Here is a 14,903-nt window from a genome sequence, read left to right as displayed (position 1 = left end):
ATGGGACACTTTTTTTAAAAAGTACTTTAGGAGAAAATATTAAGAGACACAACATGTTGGGATATTTATTTATTTACTTAAAAATTTTTTTCTTGTAAGGGACCATAATTAACTGGCAAATTCACGTACATTGCTCAGCCATACAGATTTAAGGTGTTTGTAGTTGCTCAAAAACTAAAAATATGGAAACACTCGTGTACATGAACACAAAGAAGCTTAGTCTCTCTCTCTCTCTCCTATTCTATGTTTTTGTTTTTTTTTTTTGTTTTTTGTTTTGGTTTTCTTACACTTTATTCTAAGTCCCTGTGCTTTGTTTCCACTGCTGGAATGAGCTACCAGTCCAAAATGGGAGATGTTTAGACTTCTTTTGTTACTTTTCCTAGAGCAGAAATTGTAGGCTTATAATGACATCTGAATACAAATTTCTTACCTCATTTGGGACACTGATGTCCTTGTTTGTCTCTATTATTTTATAGAAGCACAAATTTCAAGCAAATATAATTTCAAAGATAAGCAAACTAAAAATCAAACAAAATGACTTAATAGGGAATTTGATGACACATATTCTCTGTCTTCTAGGAGGGGTCACAAGAAACTGAGTGTTATTTCATTTTCTTTTCAGAAGAAGGAAAACCACATCTGAGTGCTGTCAGAGTCACAGGGGAACATGTAAATTCAAATGCGTCTGAGATGGAAACAACACAAATTGAAAATGGAAGGTAATCAAGAATGTTAGTTAAATAACACAAGTATTTAATGTTATCCTCTGACATAGGCATTATATAGAATTCAACCAATTATTCACTTTATAATGAACAGTAGAGAGCAGATATTTTTGCACTCATACATGTGCACACACACCAACTGAAGTAATAAGGTAACATAATATTGGGGTTCTGCTTTTGGCATTGTGGAAAAAGGTATACTTTGATCCAGACTCCCTTAGAAGTCAAAAACTAATAAAAATGAGAATTCTGACAGGTAAGTGGAGCTACCACCCTAAGATACTTGCAAATTTAACTAAACTTGAAATTCAGTTTTCACATGGTGTTGAGGTTGAGGGCAGAGTGGCAGGAGGCAAAACTACTCAAGGTAGGTTGTGTAATAGGTGATTGCCTTTGCATAAGACCTCAGTGGGCTAAATCCTCAAAGGACTAATTGGAAAGGGATCGAATAGAAAATTATCCATCTTAAAATGTGGCATTAACTTTATGGGAAAAGAGGCTTTCCCAATAATTCTCAACAGATCAGTACACAAGCATTTATAGATTGAAGTCATATCATCGGGGTGGTTAAAAAAGGCTTCTGGTGGTATTTTAGTTTAAAGATGTCCCACATTGTTACTGTCCTCAAGAACTTGGAAAAAAATGAATGCAAATCATGCTCTCCAATATCAAGCCAGGTCTCAAGGAATACTTACAGATGACATTCCAAAAAATGAGAAATCATTGTCAAAATCACAAACACAAAAGAAAACAGGACAACATGAACAAGCATCATCATAGCAAACTCCAAAACTTTTTGATATAGATTTATCAGACAATAAAATGGCTGTGTTTAGCATTTTAAACAAATTTCCTTTAAAAGGAGGTTAAAATATAAAGTGCTGTAGAACTAAACAAGCAGATTTTAAAAAGAATAAAATATAACTTTCATAAATGAAAAAAATATTAAAATAAAAACAGTGCTTAGGTTTCATGGATAATTAGATACTTCATGAGAAGATTAGTGAACCAGATGATGGATCAGAAGAATTTACCCAGAATGTAGCACAGTGAGTAAAACATAAAATATGGTAGAAAAGAGATAGGTAGGACAGAGTGAAAATTCTAATATAATTCAAATAATTGAAGTTCTAGAAATAGAGAAAGAATGAGGTAGAAGCAATATCCAAAGAGAAAAAGATATACATTTACTAATTTGATGAAAAATATCAAATTATAGATTCATGAGCCAGGGTAGAATAAATAAAAAATAAACAAACATCTATATTATATAGCTTAAAGTACAGAATGCTGTGGACTAACAGAAAAATCTAAAAAATAAACAAAAACTACCAGAGAGAAAGGAAGTATAATTAGGCTAATAATCAACTTCTCAGCAACAACAATGGAAACAAGAAAACAATGGAATATTTCAGTGTGATGAAAAAAAAAGTCAGTCCAGAATTATATAATTAGCAAAATAACATTAAAAAATGAAAATATATTGTCAGATGAGAAAAAAGTAAGTTTATAATAAAATATATGTATTCTCTCTCTAAAAATTTCAAAAGATGTACTCCAGACAAAAGGAAAGCAATTCCGCTTGGAAGATGCAAAAGGGATTATAAAGAAAGTGGTAAATATGTAAGTAAAAATAAACAAAATCGAATGCACAAAACAATACTTCTCTTTGTGTTTAAAACAATGTGAAATTTCCCTGGCTGGTGTGGTTCAGTTGGTGGAAGCATCATCTCATAAACTGAAAGGTCTTGGATTTGATTCTGGGTCAGGACATATTCCCTAGGTTGTGGGATCAGTCCCCATTTGGGGTGTGTGCAAGAGGCAACCACGGATAAATCTCTCTCACATGGATATCTCTCTCCCTCTCTCTCCCTCCATCCCCCTTTCTTTAAAATCAATAACAATAGACTTCCAGTCAGGATGGAGGCATAGGTAAACTCAGCTTGTCTACTCACACAACCACATCAAAATTACAACTAAACTATAGAACAACTATCATTCAGAACGATAAGAAACTGAGTTGAATGGAAGTCTGACAACTATGGAATTAAAGAAACCACATCCATTCAGACAGGAGATGCAGAGATGCTGAATGGGCTGGTCCTACACCCACGTGTGGTGGATAAAAATTCAGGAGGGATATCTCAGGAGTGAGGAGTCCCAGCCCCACACCAGGCCCCCCAGCCCAAGGTTCCAGTGCCAGGAAGATAGGTCCCCATGATTTCTGGTTGAAAAAGCCAGTGGGGTTTGAGTCAGTGGAAGAAAGTTCTGAAGTTCCAAGCAGTTGCTTTTAAAGAACCCACAAACATACTTACCCGGACTCACTCCTGCTGAGCTCCAGCACTGGGGTAACAGCTTGAAAGGCACCAGTGGCATACAGGGAGAAACAGGTGTCTGGCATCAAGCTGAGAGGTGGGGGACAGCTTTCTCTCAGACAAAAAGGTAGGCAGAGGCATTTTCCCTTTTCTAAACCCTCCCCCAAGAGATCCACGGAGCTGGCAGGCAGGTGCCATATCCGAGACCGCATCACCCTGGGTAACACTGTTTGTCTTGACCTGGAGGTTTCCTGAGACTCCATCCCACCCAACTTAATAGCCCACCGGAACTGTTAACCGTGACTTTTCCACATGAATGGCTGGTTTTGGCTCATGCTTCATAATTTCCTAAATCCTCTCAAACAAGCAACGGACTGACTCAGTGAGCCTCCAGCCCCCTGTACCTCTTGCTAAGTGGCTGAAGCCCAGCACTAGCAGCAGCCAGCCTAGATTCACAGCTTGGCTTTGCCCAGGAATCTCCAAGCCCAGCACAAGTAGCAGCCACCTCAGATTGCTTTATAGCTTAGGCAGGATGGCCTCAGGCAGAATACTGGTGGAGGCTGGCCTTGGCCTACATCACCTGGGAAACCCCAGAGCCTGTGCAGCTACAGATTACATCAGAACACCATCACCCTGCCCCTGCACAGTTTATCCTCCACAGAGGGTGGAGGTTGGTATTCAATGGCCACAGCCAGTCCTTTAAGCTGACTGACCTGGATAAATCCCTCCTATTGACCTGCTATCAGCAATCAAGTCTCAACTATAGAGGAGAGTGTACTCAGCCCACACAAAGGGTGCATGCACCTTGAGTACCCAGCTTGGGTTATGGGGAGGCTGGGCCACTGTACCCTACTCCATAGGCCATGCTCCCAAGACAGGGAGTCATAGCAGCTCTACCTAACACATAGAAATAAACACAGGGAAGATACAAAAAAAACAATGTAAGCTATAATATCCCTTAATAATTACATATAACTCAAAAAGGCACAATCAGATTTAAAGGTATAATAAAGTCATTGTTTTAAAGATGTGAAAATTGTAATTTTAGATCTTGATAGGTTAAGTAGGTACTTTGAAATGTTAAGGTAACCAATAAAATAATAGATATAGAAAGTATGACTTTTAAATCTATTTTAAAAAATGAAAGAATCTAATTAATATTTAAAAAAGATAAAAGTTACAAAAAAGATAAGACAAAAAAGGTAGACTCAAATAAGGTAGAATAAATAGAAAAAAAAATACATAGGATAGTAGAAATAATTCCAAATATAGCTATCTCTCACTTCTGAGCTCTCAATATGTAGCTATTTGCAATAATGACTTGCATAGGTTTTATGAAAAATTTAACATCTTTAATGAAAACTAAATATGATAGACCCACATATGCACCAGCAAAAAGTTAAGTTCTGTGTATGATCAGAAAGAGATTTTACAGGTTTTCAGAAGTACTCAACTCTTTTCCTAATAATGTCTTCTCTCTTGCTAATGTTATTTTCCTGAGGGTTTAGTTTTTGTGTTTGCTTCTGACAGTTATCTCTGGGCACTAACATCTAGATCTAATTTAGATAGAATGCCTACCATATTTAATAGACAACTTCTTTGTTTAGTTATGTAACAGCACACTTATTATTAAGCATAGAAAGGCAAGGTAATTTGCATTCATACTCCACAGAATAAATATACATTAGACACACATACTCAATGACATTCATTTAGCACTAATTAACTTGGAAAATTGGGTTTAAAATGTTCTATGTGATGTAGAAATCTTCAGTGCTTTGTTGTGTGATTTTTAGAACGCTTTAGTGATGTTTGGGGTAATTGATCTCGGTTTTTGTATTATCATTATTATTGTCCCCTAATTTTATTTGCAGGAATATAAAAGTACTAAAATATAATTATAGATTTGGTTAGAAGATAAGTATTATTTGTCTTGATTTAAAAATAAAAAAAAAAACTCATCTAAAACCTCAGGATATACTTTGAAAATGCAAGGGTGAAAAAAAGATATATTGCACAAATGATAGTCAAAAGCAGAATTCTATTATGACTACCTAATTTTCAGATAAAATATATTAAAAAGTAATTACAGAATGGAGGGAAGTTTCAAGTTACTGGCAAGATGTAAGAATTTTAATTTGTATGCATTTACTTAATAATGATTTCCATATATGTGTATTTAAGATGAAAAGACATATACCATCAGAGTGAAAAATTTTAATACAGTTGTTTAATAACTGAGAAATCAGGAACATAAAAACAGTATACAAGATTTGAGTTATATAATCAACCAGCTTAACTTAATGGATCAATTGCAAAAATGCTCATTTTGTTCAAGGGTACTTAGAACTTTCGCAAAATTAATAACATATTATGCCATAAAGCAAGGCTCACCAGTGGTACCATGTAGAAAGTTCTTCGACAACAATGGCATAAAGTTAGACATAATTAATGAAAAGGTAAGACAAAACTCATACTTTTGAAAATTAAACATTTCAAAAAAATCCATATTACAAAGAAGAATCATATGAAAATTAGAAAGTACTGGAAACTGAAGGATAATAAAAATGCTGCATAACGAACTTATGTGATGAAGCTATTGTGGTTCTTAGAGGAAAATATAGGGCTGAAAGTCATTATGTTAGAAAATAAAAAAGCCTCAAAGTGACTGAGTTGAATATATCAGACAAACAAAAAACTGAACTTACCCTCCAAAAATAGAAGGCAAGAAATCATAGAAAACCAATGGAAAGAAAACGATATAAAATAGAGAAAATGAGCAAAACCAAAAATTGATTATTTGAAGTGGATAGCAAAATTTACAAACTGGTAAGACTAGGCAAGAAAAAAAAAGCACCACCATGTGTATTGTATATATAAGATGTGGTACAAATCGTCGGCAGCCGACCGTCTCGAGAGACGATGGTGTAGCTTCTTAAGAGTCTATCTGCACCGCCGAGAATGGCTGTGCAGTCCAACTCGGGAGTGACACGGTATCTGTCTCCTCCCGTGTTGAATCGACATCTTGCGATGACGCTGGAGTGTCCTCTCCAGTGAAGCTGAAGCTACAGAGCCTGGGCAGGGTGATATGGAGGGTTTGCTGTTGCCCATGCAGCAGACCCCCCCTCTCTTCGCAGCTGAAGGGTCCAAGGAAAAGACGGAGTCAATACAGCTTGGCTTCAGGTGCGCCGCAGGAGTTGCCGGTGTTGACTACAACGTCAAACTGCCTTAGGGACTCCGGCTCCGGATTTTCTGTCGGGGTTTACTCCCTTAGCCTTTCCCCTGAACAGGTATGCCGCAAGGCAGCGGAGGTTTTTTGGAATCAGAGTTTTCCTTCTCTGTGTGGTACAAATACACCATAGAATATTACCCAGCTGTAAGGAAAGATGAAAATATTGCCATGATTTCATTAACAACATGGATTAATCTTGAGAATATCATGCTAAGCAAAATAAGTCAGAAAAAGTCAAGAACCATATTATTTCACTCATATGTAGGATATAAAGCTGAAAACAACAAATGAACAAACAAAACATCAAAGTCACAGATAACAGTATGGTGATTACCAGAGGGTAAGGAGTGGAGTAGAGGGGCAGTGAAGGAGAATGGGGGTCAAATACCTGGTGACAGGAGGAGATTTGATTTTGGGTTATAAACACACATGCAATGTACCAATGATGTATTATAGAATTGTACATTTGAAACCAATGTAGTATTATTAACCAATGTCACCTCAATAAATGCAATTAAAAATTTAAAAAGAGTGAAACAATAATATTAGCAGTGAAAAGGGGGCATAACTAGGCACTCTGTATAGTTTAAATGATAGGAAATGTTTAAATATTATGAGAGTACATATAAAATATATAAAATGAAAAGTACTTAGAAAAATGTAAATTAAACTAACTTAAGGAGAAGTAGGGGGAAAAACTAAATAGAATTTTCTTTAAGAAATTGAATCAGTTAAATGTCTCCCCTTCTTTGTGCTTTCTCAAAAAGCTCGAATACCTTACCCCTAATCTCTACCAAACATTCAATAGATGAATTTATACCAGTCTTACACAAACTACTCTAAAGTATAGAAAAAGAGAAAATATTCTCATTTTATGTAGTTCTCCTTATCTTGGTTTCAAAACCTTAGAGGACAGTATAAGAAAATTCCTGGCTAAACTAACCTGTGAAGATAGATATTAAAATTTTAACATCTGATATATGTATGTTCATTCAGGAATATAATATGGTGTAACACAAAATAAATTGCAAAAGTGTGCTATGTTAACAAATTAAAGAGAACTATACAATCATCTAAATGAATTCAGATAAAGGATTTGATAAAATTAAACTTCCCTTTGTGTTAAAATACTTATCAAACTCAGAAGTGAAAGCAAAAATTGCCCTAATTAAAAGTATTGCCAAAGCCTGAGGGCATACCCAATGATAAAACTTTGAAGGTATTCTTTTTCAGATAACACAAAGACAAGGGTTTCTGCTCTCACCACAGTCATATTTTATCAGGGCAACATGGAAGGAAAGAAAAGGTATAAAGTTTAAAAGGAAAATCGAATCTCTTATTTTTTCATAGATGGTGTAATTTTTAAAATTTATGTAGAAACCTCTGAAGACTTATTGAGCAAATTTAACACGGCTGCTGGACACACAAATCAATGAAAAACTTCAACCATGTTTCTACACATTAGCAACACAGAGGTAGAAGATAGAATCAAACAAATATAACCTTAACCATTACATTAAAAATTAAATACCTAAGAGTAAATTATCACAAATATGCAAGACATTCATTGGGAAAATATAAAGCTTAAATGAACAATACTAAGTAAGACCTAAATAAATGGAGAGAAACACTATATTTATGAATTGGAAGGTATAATGCTAATATTAAAAAATCAGCTTTCCCTTCAGTTAATCTATAAATACAATAAAAATTCTGGTGATTTTGATTTTTGTTTGTATATATTTTATTACATTATGGAACTTAACAAACTAACTGATTCTAAAATTTATCTTAAAAAGCAGAATCCAAAATAGCTAAGACACTGATGAACAGAACAAACTTTGCCTTACTGAGATAAATTGTAAAGAATAATTATAAAACTGTAAAATGAAGTCAGTCAACAAAACAGAAGAGTTCCCAGAAACAGAATGAAACATATATAAACTCAGTTGGTAAGTTGGCCTTTCATATTAATGGCAGTAAAGGGACTTTTTAAAAAATAGAGCATTGAAATAATTATGGGCAAAAATAAAATTGGGCCTAATGACAAATGCAAAAATAGTTTTCAATTGGTGTAATGATAAATAATTATTTTTATACCTATAGCATCAAGAAGGCTGTTAAAACAAGATTTAAAAATGCATTAAGTGGTACATTAAAATAAAGAACTTCAGCTCAAAATACCCATAAATTAAATAAAAACAAATAAAACTGGAAGATACTGGCAATGTATATAACTGAGAAAGAATTAAGAGTTTAGAATATTAAAGAAATCACAGAAAATCAACAGGAAGCAAAGAATGTAATAAAATGGACCAGAAAGAGAAAAAGGGCAGGAAAATGTGAAGAGTCATTTCACTGGAGAAAAAAAAATGCCAGAAAATATATGAGGTCCACTCTCACTAAGAAACAGAGGAATGGAAATGAGGACTATAATGAGAAGTTAATTCATGTGAGAATATGATATTTTGCCTAATTTATGGAGCTACCAGCCCACACTGCTCTCCATGGACGTGTAAATTGGAACCATCACTTCAAAAACATTTGATATTTTCCTACTGAGTTGAAAATACACCAATTCTATGACCTACAAATTCCACTTCTGTCTATATTTCTGGAAGAAACAAACACATGGATACCAGGAAATAATGTGCAAAGATGTTATTAGAAGCACTGTTTAACAGCAAAGAAAAAAAAACACAAAAAACTGGAGACAACCCAAAAGTAGACTTAATAAATAAACTGTGGGACATTCATACAAGGGAATAGTAAACAAATGGAAAATGAGTTGATTACAACCATGTACAATGTTTATGAATCTCTGAGGAGCAAAAAAAAAAAACAAAAACAAATTCAAGAAGACACTTGACAATTTCATTTATCTCAAGTACTAAAACCATGTGAAGAGTGAACAATGCACTGTTTGCAAAAACAAATGTACTTGGTTATGATTTTAAAAAGCAAAGAAATGATACAGAAAATATGATTGTAATTACTTAAAATAGAGGGAGAAAGGGCTGGGAAAAGAGATTGGCAAACAGCATTTAGGAGGCATAGAAAGTGATAATAATTTAGGGATTCTTAAACTGGGTTGTAGGTTAACATATGTTTGTTGAAGTATTGCATTGCTGTTCTTGTACTTTACACATTTTATTCATATATTTGAATCTACACAATATTTGATGAAACAAATGAAAAAAACTATCTTCAATAAGTGCTGTGGGCAAACTCATTCATAAATGTAATAACTGGAGAAACATCTTCTAATAGTTCATTTCCTGAGACACTGATGCTACCCAAGAACATCCCAGGAGCAATCAGAGTAGATCTGATTTCGAATGAATCAACCTTGGTGCAAGTTCTTAAATATCTTTTTTCATTGTAAATCTCCTCTTACATGACTAAGCCATTTTTGGTAAGGAGAAGAGATGAAGAGGATAATGACAGCTCACAAATCTTTACTATTCTTAACACTCTTAAGATTGCTGTAAGGAAAGGGTTAAAATACCTTGAGAGTAAAGCACAGCTTGATCTGATTGAATTTGTTGGGTGAGGATACTTTAAGGTTAAATAAAATGCAGTTTTATAAAGTGTTAAATGGGATTTACTTATAGATATTTCACATCCTCTTTTGTCTTAATTTAATTATGATACTTTTTATGTGAAAATATCTTAACTGTTTTTCAGTCAACATTATGTGGTAGCAACCCTTGTTACTTTTTATTTTTTTTATAGGATACTAAATAGAAACATCTTTGTCAAGCATATACTCTTGAGGTTTTCTTCCCTTCAGTTTTAGGTGGATCCTTGTGTCTCTCCTTATTAATGTTCTCTTAATTGTTCCCCTCTTTGCTTAAGGCATAATTGTTGTTTAAGGAGCCACGTTTAAGAGGTACTTAGCAACTGCTATTTGAAGTTGCTGCTGCCTTGTAGAGATGTGCCTTCAATTAATTGTAGATCAAGGCCTGAGCTTACTCTCTTATCTTCCTATACTCCATTTACTGACTTTTCCAGAGCTCAGCAGGCTACTGAAGATAAATTGAATGTAACAGTAACAGCGACCATCTTTGCTTCTAGCTAATTTGAAGGCACAGTTTTTAAAACTAAAACACAACAACGACAAAACCTGATATATTATTTTAAATTCAGCTGCCTTAGAAACTTTCAGTAGTAAATGAACTTATGTGATTAATATGGAAAATAATTCTGCTCTCCTTCACCCCCATGCTCCATTCTGTGTTTTAGTTGTATTTGTGCCAAGAAGTTTTGGCAATCTGTACATCTTTTTTTAAAACCTCAAAAGTAAATAACAAAACACAGACTCCATGGTTGTGTGGTTGATTTTACAGAGCATTATGGCATGGATAGCTGTAATAAAATTCTCCCAAGTTTTCCTACTCCTGCAAGTGCATGGTTGGAATTGTTCCATAGTATGTGTGTGTGTGTGTGTGTGTGTATGTGTGTGCATGCACGCGCGTGCATGTGCATGCACGTATGTGCATGTGTGTAATTTCTAAATTGGTATTACATTTATATGATTCAATCTTCCAAAAAAAATTAAAAAGTATTTAGTGGTTCCTCAGCATCCTGAATGATATCTTTAAAAAAATGGAATAAAATATTTTAAAACTTTCTAAGAGCAGAGATGAGCAAACAAGATAATGAAGAATAACCTAGCCAAAATCTAGGATAGGCTGAAAATTCAGAGGGTTAAACTCAAAACTAAAAGCTGCTTTTGCCCAAAGAAACAAGGAGCTGTGGAACTGAGCTGTTTTGGCAGCCTCTAGGGGCAAAAGGACAGACTTCAAAATTGATTCTTACCAACTGCAGGGTTTGAAAAAGAGCTATACCCTCTGAGAAAGGGCAAACCAGAAGGAAAGAAACCCTTACTTGAACCTGCAGCCTCAGTAGATGAGAGTTTTGTAATGCCCAACACCCCCAGCAAAAGCAAATGAAAATTCTCTTTTGAGGCCTCACATTATTTCTGCAATTAATCTTTTTAATACAATGATCAGACATACAAGAAAATACCATAAATTAGAACCAGTATAGAAATGAAGACAATAGGATAAAATCATAAAGAACTCAGATTTTTAAATTAAAAGACATATAAGGCAATTTATGCTTATAAGCTAAAAATATTCAAAAAACAGGCTTAAGTAGAAAATTACTTTGAAAAATACTCTGTTTAAAAAAATCAAATCAGTCTTTTCATTCTAAAACTATAAAATTAAGAACTCGGCAAAAAGATCTAACAACTAACTAGAAATAGCTGAAAAGAACCTTAGTGAACTAAAAGATAGGTTAGAATAACTCTTCCAAAATGCAGCATAAAAAGACAAAAAGATGAAAAATGCAAATGGCATACTACGGGACATAGAACATAGACTGAGAAGATCTAAAATGACATGGGTAGGAATTGAGTTTTGTAGTTTGTCTCTCCAGACTGCAAGGAGGAGGTGGGTGTGGTAATAAAAAGGCAACCTGAGGGATACTCATGGTTTTGGAACCATTCTTTATCTTGACTGGGGTAAGAGACGCACGGACTTCCGTATGTGATAAAACTGTATGAAGCTAAACATACAAATAAGCACAAGTAAAACTGGAGAGATCTGAATAAAATTAGAAGATTGTATAAATTTAATTTCCTGACTGCGATACTATAGTTAAACAATTTTAATATTGGGGATTATTAGGAAAAGCATACATGAGATTTCTCTGTAATTTTTCTGCCTGTGAATCTACAATTATCAATAAAATCTAAATTAAAATAGAAGCACACATCTTGACATACAGTAATGAAAATGCAGAATATCTAAGGCAGAGAGAAAATCGTAAACACAACAGGAGTAATAATAGGTAGAATACTTTCAAAGTAACAAGAGCTTGACTGACAACTTACTCCTCAACAGCAACCAAAGGATGCTAAGGGTTAGTAAAATAGTATCTTCAATGTTTTGAGATAAATAGCCAGTGAAGTTATCCTCTAAAATGAAGGTAAAATCTTCAGATAAACAAGAAAAAAAATGGGAGTATTCAACATCCACAAAAATGTATTAAAAATAAATTCAAAAGAATATACTTAATAAGAATAAAAATTACCTTAGAGAAAAGCTTTGAGAGGCATAAAGGAATAAAAAGCAAGTGAAGTGGTAAATAAGTTAGTCTGTGAAACATTTAATTATCAGATATCTCAACCAGGTTCAAGACTTAGTAACTAAGGCCATCAATGAGGCAAAAGAAAGAGCCTTAGAAACAGAGTCATGCATGTGCGGGCATTGGATTAAGCAGTGGAAAATGATATCTTCTAAATAAACAGTGCAATAATAGCTAATTATATATGTGAAAAATAAATGTGGATTCCTATCTTACACCATTCACAGGTAGATGATGGGGCATTTAAGGAGAACAGGCACAATGAGAGAGTTGTTGAAATAAGTTTGTATAATATATTCTTGAAATATGGACATGGAAGTATTTCTTAAATAAGATATAAAAAGCACAAACCATAAAGGAATAGACCAATAAATATGACTATGTTAAAATTATAAATTTTATTCATCCAAAGGTACTATAAATTACCAAGCCACAGAGTGGAAGAAGATATTCACTAAGAATCATATCCATAATATACAATGAACTTATACAAATCAATAAAAAATGAGAAAATCCAATAGAAAGAAATGGGCAAAATACATGAATAGGCACTTCCTCAAAAACAAGTCCGAAGGGCCAATAAACTCAAAAGTGCTTGACTTCATTTATAATCATGAAAATGCCAGTTAAAATTACAATGTAACAATATTACTCCCCCTCAACCAGATCAGCAAAATTTGAATTCTCAAAACACAATAATAAGAACAAGTCAACTTTTTAAATTGACAGAATCTTTTAACAGACTCATCTCCAAAGATATTGAGATGGAAAATAAGCACATGAAAATGTTCTCAACATCACTGGTCATTAGGTAAGTGCAAATTAAGAGCACAACAAAAAACAACTACACACGTATTTAAATGCCTACAGTTAAAAAACACTGACCATACCAAGTGTTGGTGAGGATGTGGAGGAACTAGAATTCCCATACACTACTGGTAATGTATAAAAAAAAGTGTTCTTTTTTGTTTTGTTTTTGTTTTTAGCAGTGTTGCATGTATTTTGAGTCTGAAATATAGCTTCCTCCTAGTTTCAAACACACAAAAAATGTAGATTTCATAATTTGTGGCTTTTATATGTTTTCCAGAACGAGAAGAAATGGGGGAAATGCTGGCTTTCATAACTATGGCCATCTTGAAACATTCTTTATATTTTCAGGCCCTCAATTAGCAATTTTGAAAGGCTGATTACAGACACCTTTTTAATACTAAACTTTAAGTGATTATACGGAATTTTACAGTGCTATCATATAATAAAGCCAAAAGACTATTTTACTACACTATACTACTTCTTATCATATGAAAATTAACTGGATCCAATTTATTCATCAAAATGGAGTGAATATTATAATAAGAAAAATTAAGGGTGAAGGAAATCAAAGCAATCATACCATCCCAAAGTCATATTTAGTACAATAAGTAGATAAAGGAAATATGAAGACATTCCCGCCCAAGGCATGTGAGTGTTTTAAGTCGTTCAGTGGGCAGTGAATGTTTACTCTGCTGCAGACTCACAGAGGAATTTGAGATTACTCACCTGTCTCCTGAGAGCTAAAGTCTCATTCCTGCAAATCTCCAGGGCAGAGCTGAGTGTATGCTCTTGTTAGGGCATAGAACTGCAGTTTAATTTTTAAGTTTGAACAAAGATGAATCCAAGAGGGCCTTAGGAATGCCTTTCCACATTTCTCCTGTTAGATAGTGGACATTTTATGCTTGATAAAACACTCAAAATGGCTCTCTCAGAAGCAGTTTGTTTCTGTATACTTGTGTGTTGGTTTTCAAGAAATGCCCAACTCCATTCTCCCATCCCAGAAAATTCTAAATTTCTTGTCTCTTTTATTACCCCAACCAATTCCTGCACATTTTATCTTATATTGACAGGACTTATTTTACTGAATTTATTCCTAGACCTTTTCTGTCTTCTCTGAAATGTTTTAAGAAGTCCCTCTTTTGAAAGGTAGAAAAGAAATATGAGAGAGAAACTGGTATATGTGTGTGTGTGTGTGTGTGTGTGTGTGTGTGTGTGTGTGTGTGTGTGTGTTGGGAGGGATGTAGGTTAGACCAAAAAGGGTGGTGAAGGAAAAACTGAACTAAGTGTTATAATGGGGCCTACACAGGGATAACAGAAAATATTTTTAAGTAACATGCATCATGATTTAGACTAGATGTTAACTATATCAAGATAGAAGACAGGTGCATGAATTAAGCAATAGTTTTAAAGAGTTAAATCAACCTGAAGGTGGAAAAGTAATCTAAATGTTGGTTTTTTAACAGAATAGGGTAAGATCACTGGCAGAAACTTGTAAGATGTCCTCAGTCCAACCCTGATTTTTATGTAGCACCTCTTTGTACAATAGGGGTAGTTCTCTGAAAATGAAATATATTTTGGAGCCAAATTGTCTTGGGTTAAAACAGAAGTTTCACTACTTCCCTTTTTTGAGTATTTATGGGTTATAATGTCAAGTAAAAATATTGA

General features: G+C 34.0%; 1 long non-coding RNA gene across 1 annotated transcript in view; it reads left to right on the top strand.

Moving 5' to 3' along the window:
* LOC150007297 (uncharacterized) overlaps positions 1–14,903 on the top strand; it is a 29,417-nt gene that overhangs the window by 11,818 nt on the left and 2,696 nt on the right. The window contains exon 2 of the long non-coding RNA XR_016512020.1: positions 623–719. This is a non-coding gene — a long non-coding RNA (uncharacterized LOC150007297). The remainder of the gene's footprint in view (positions 1–622; positions 720–14,903) is intronic.

This window comes from Furipterus horrens, unplaced genomic scaffold, assembly GCF_987537825.1.
Source record: "Furipterus horrens unplaced genomic scaffold, mFurHor1.1.pri manual_scaffold_6, whole genome shotgun sequence".
In the NCBI taxonomy this organism is placed as follows: Eukaryota; Metazoa; Chordata; class Mammalia; order Chiroptera; family Furipteridae; genus Furipterus; species Furipterus horrens.
The sequence above is the reverse complement of the archived record's forward strand: the minus strand, read 5'-3'. Positions and strand labels throughout refer to the sequence as shown.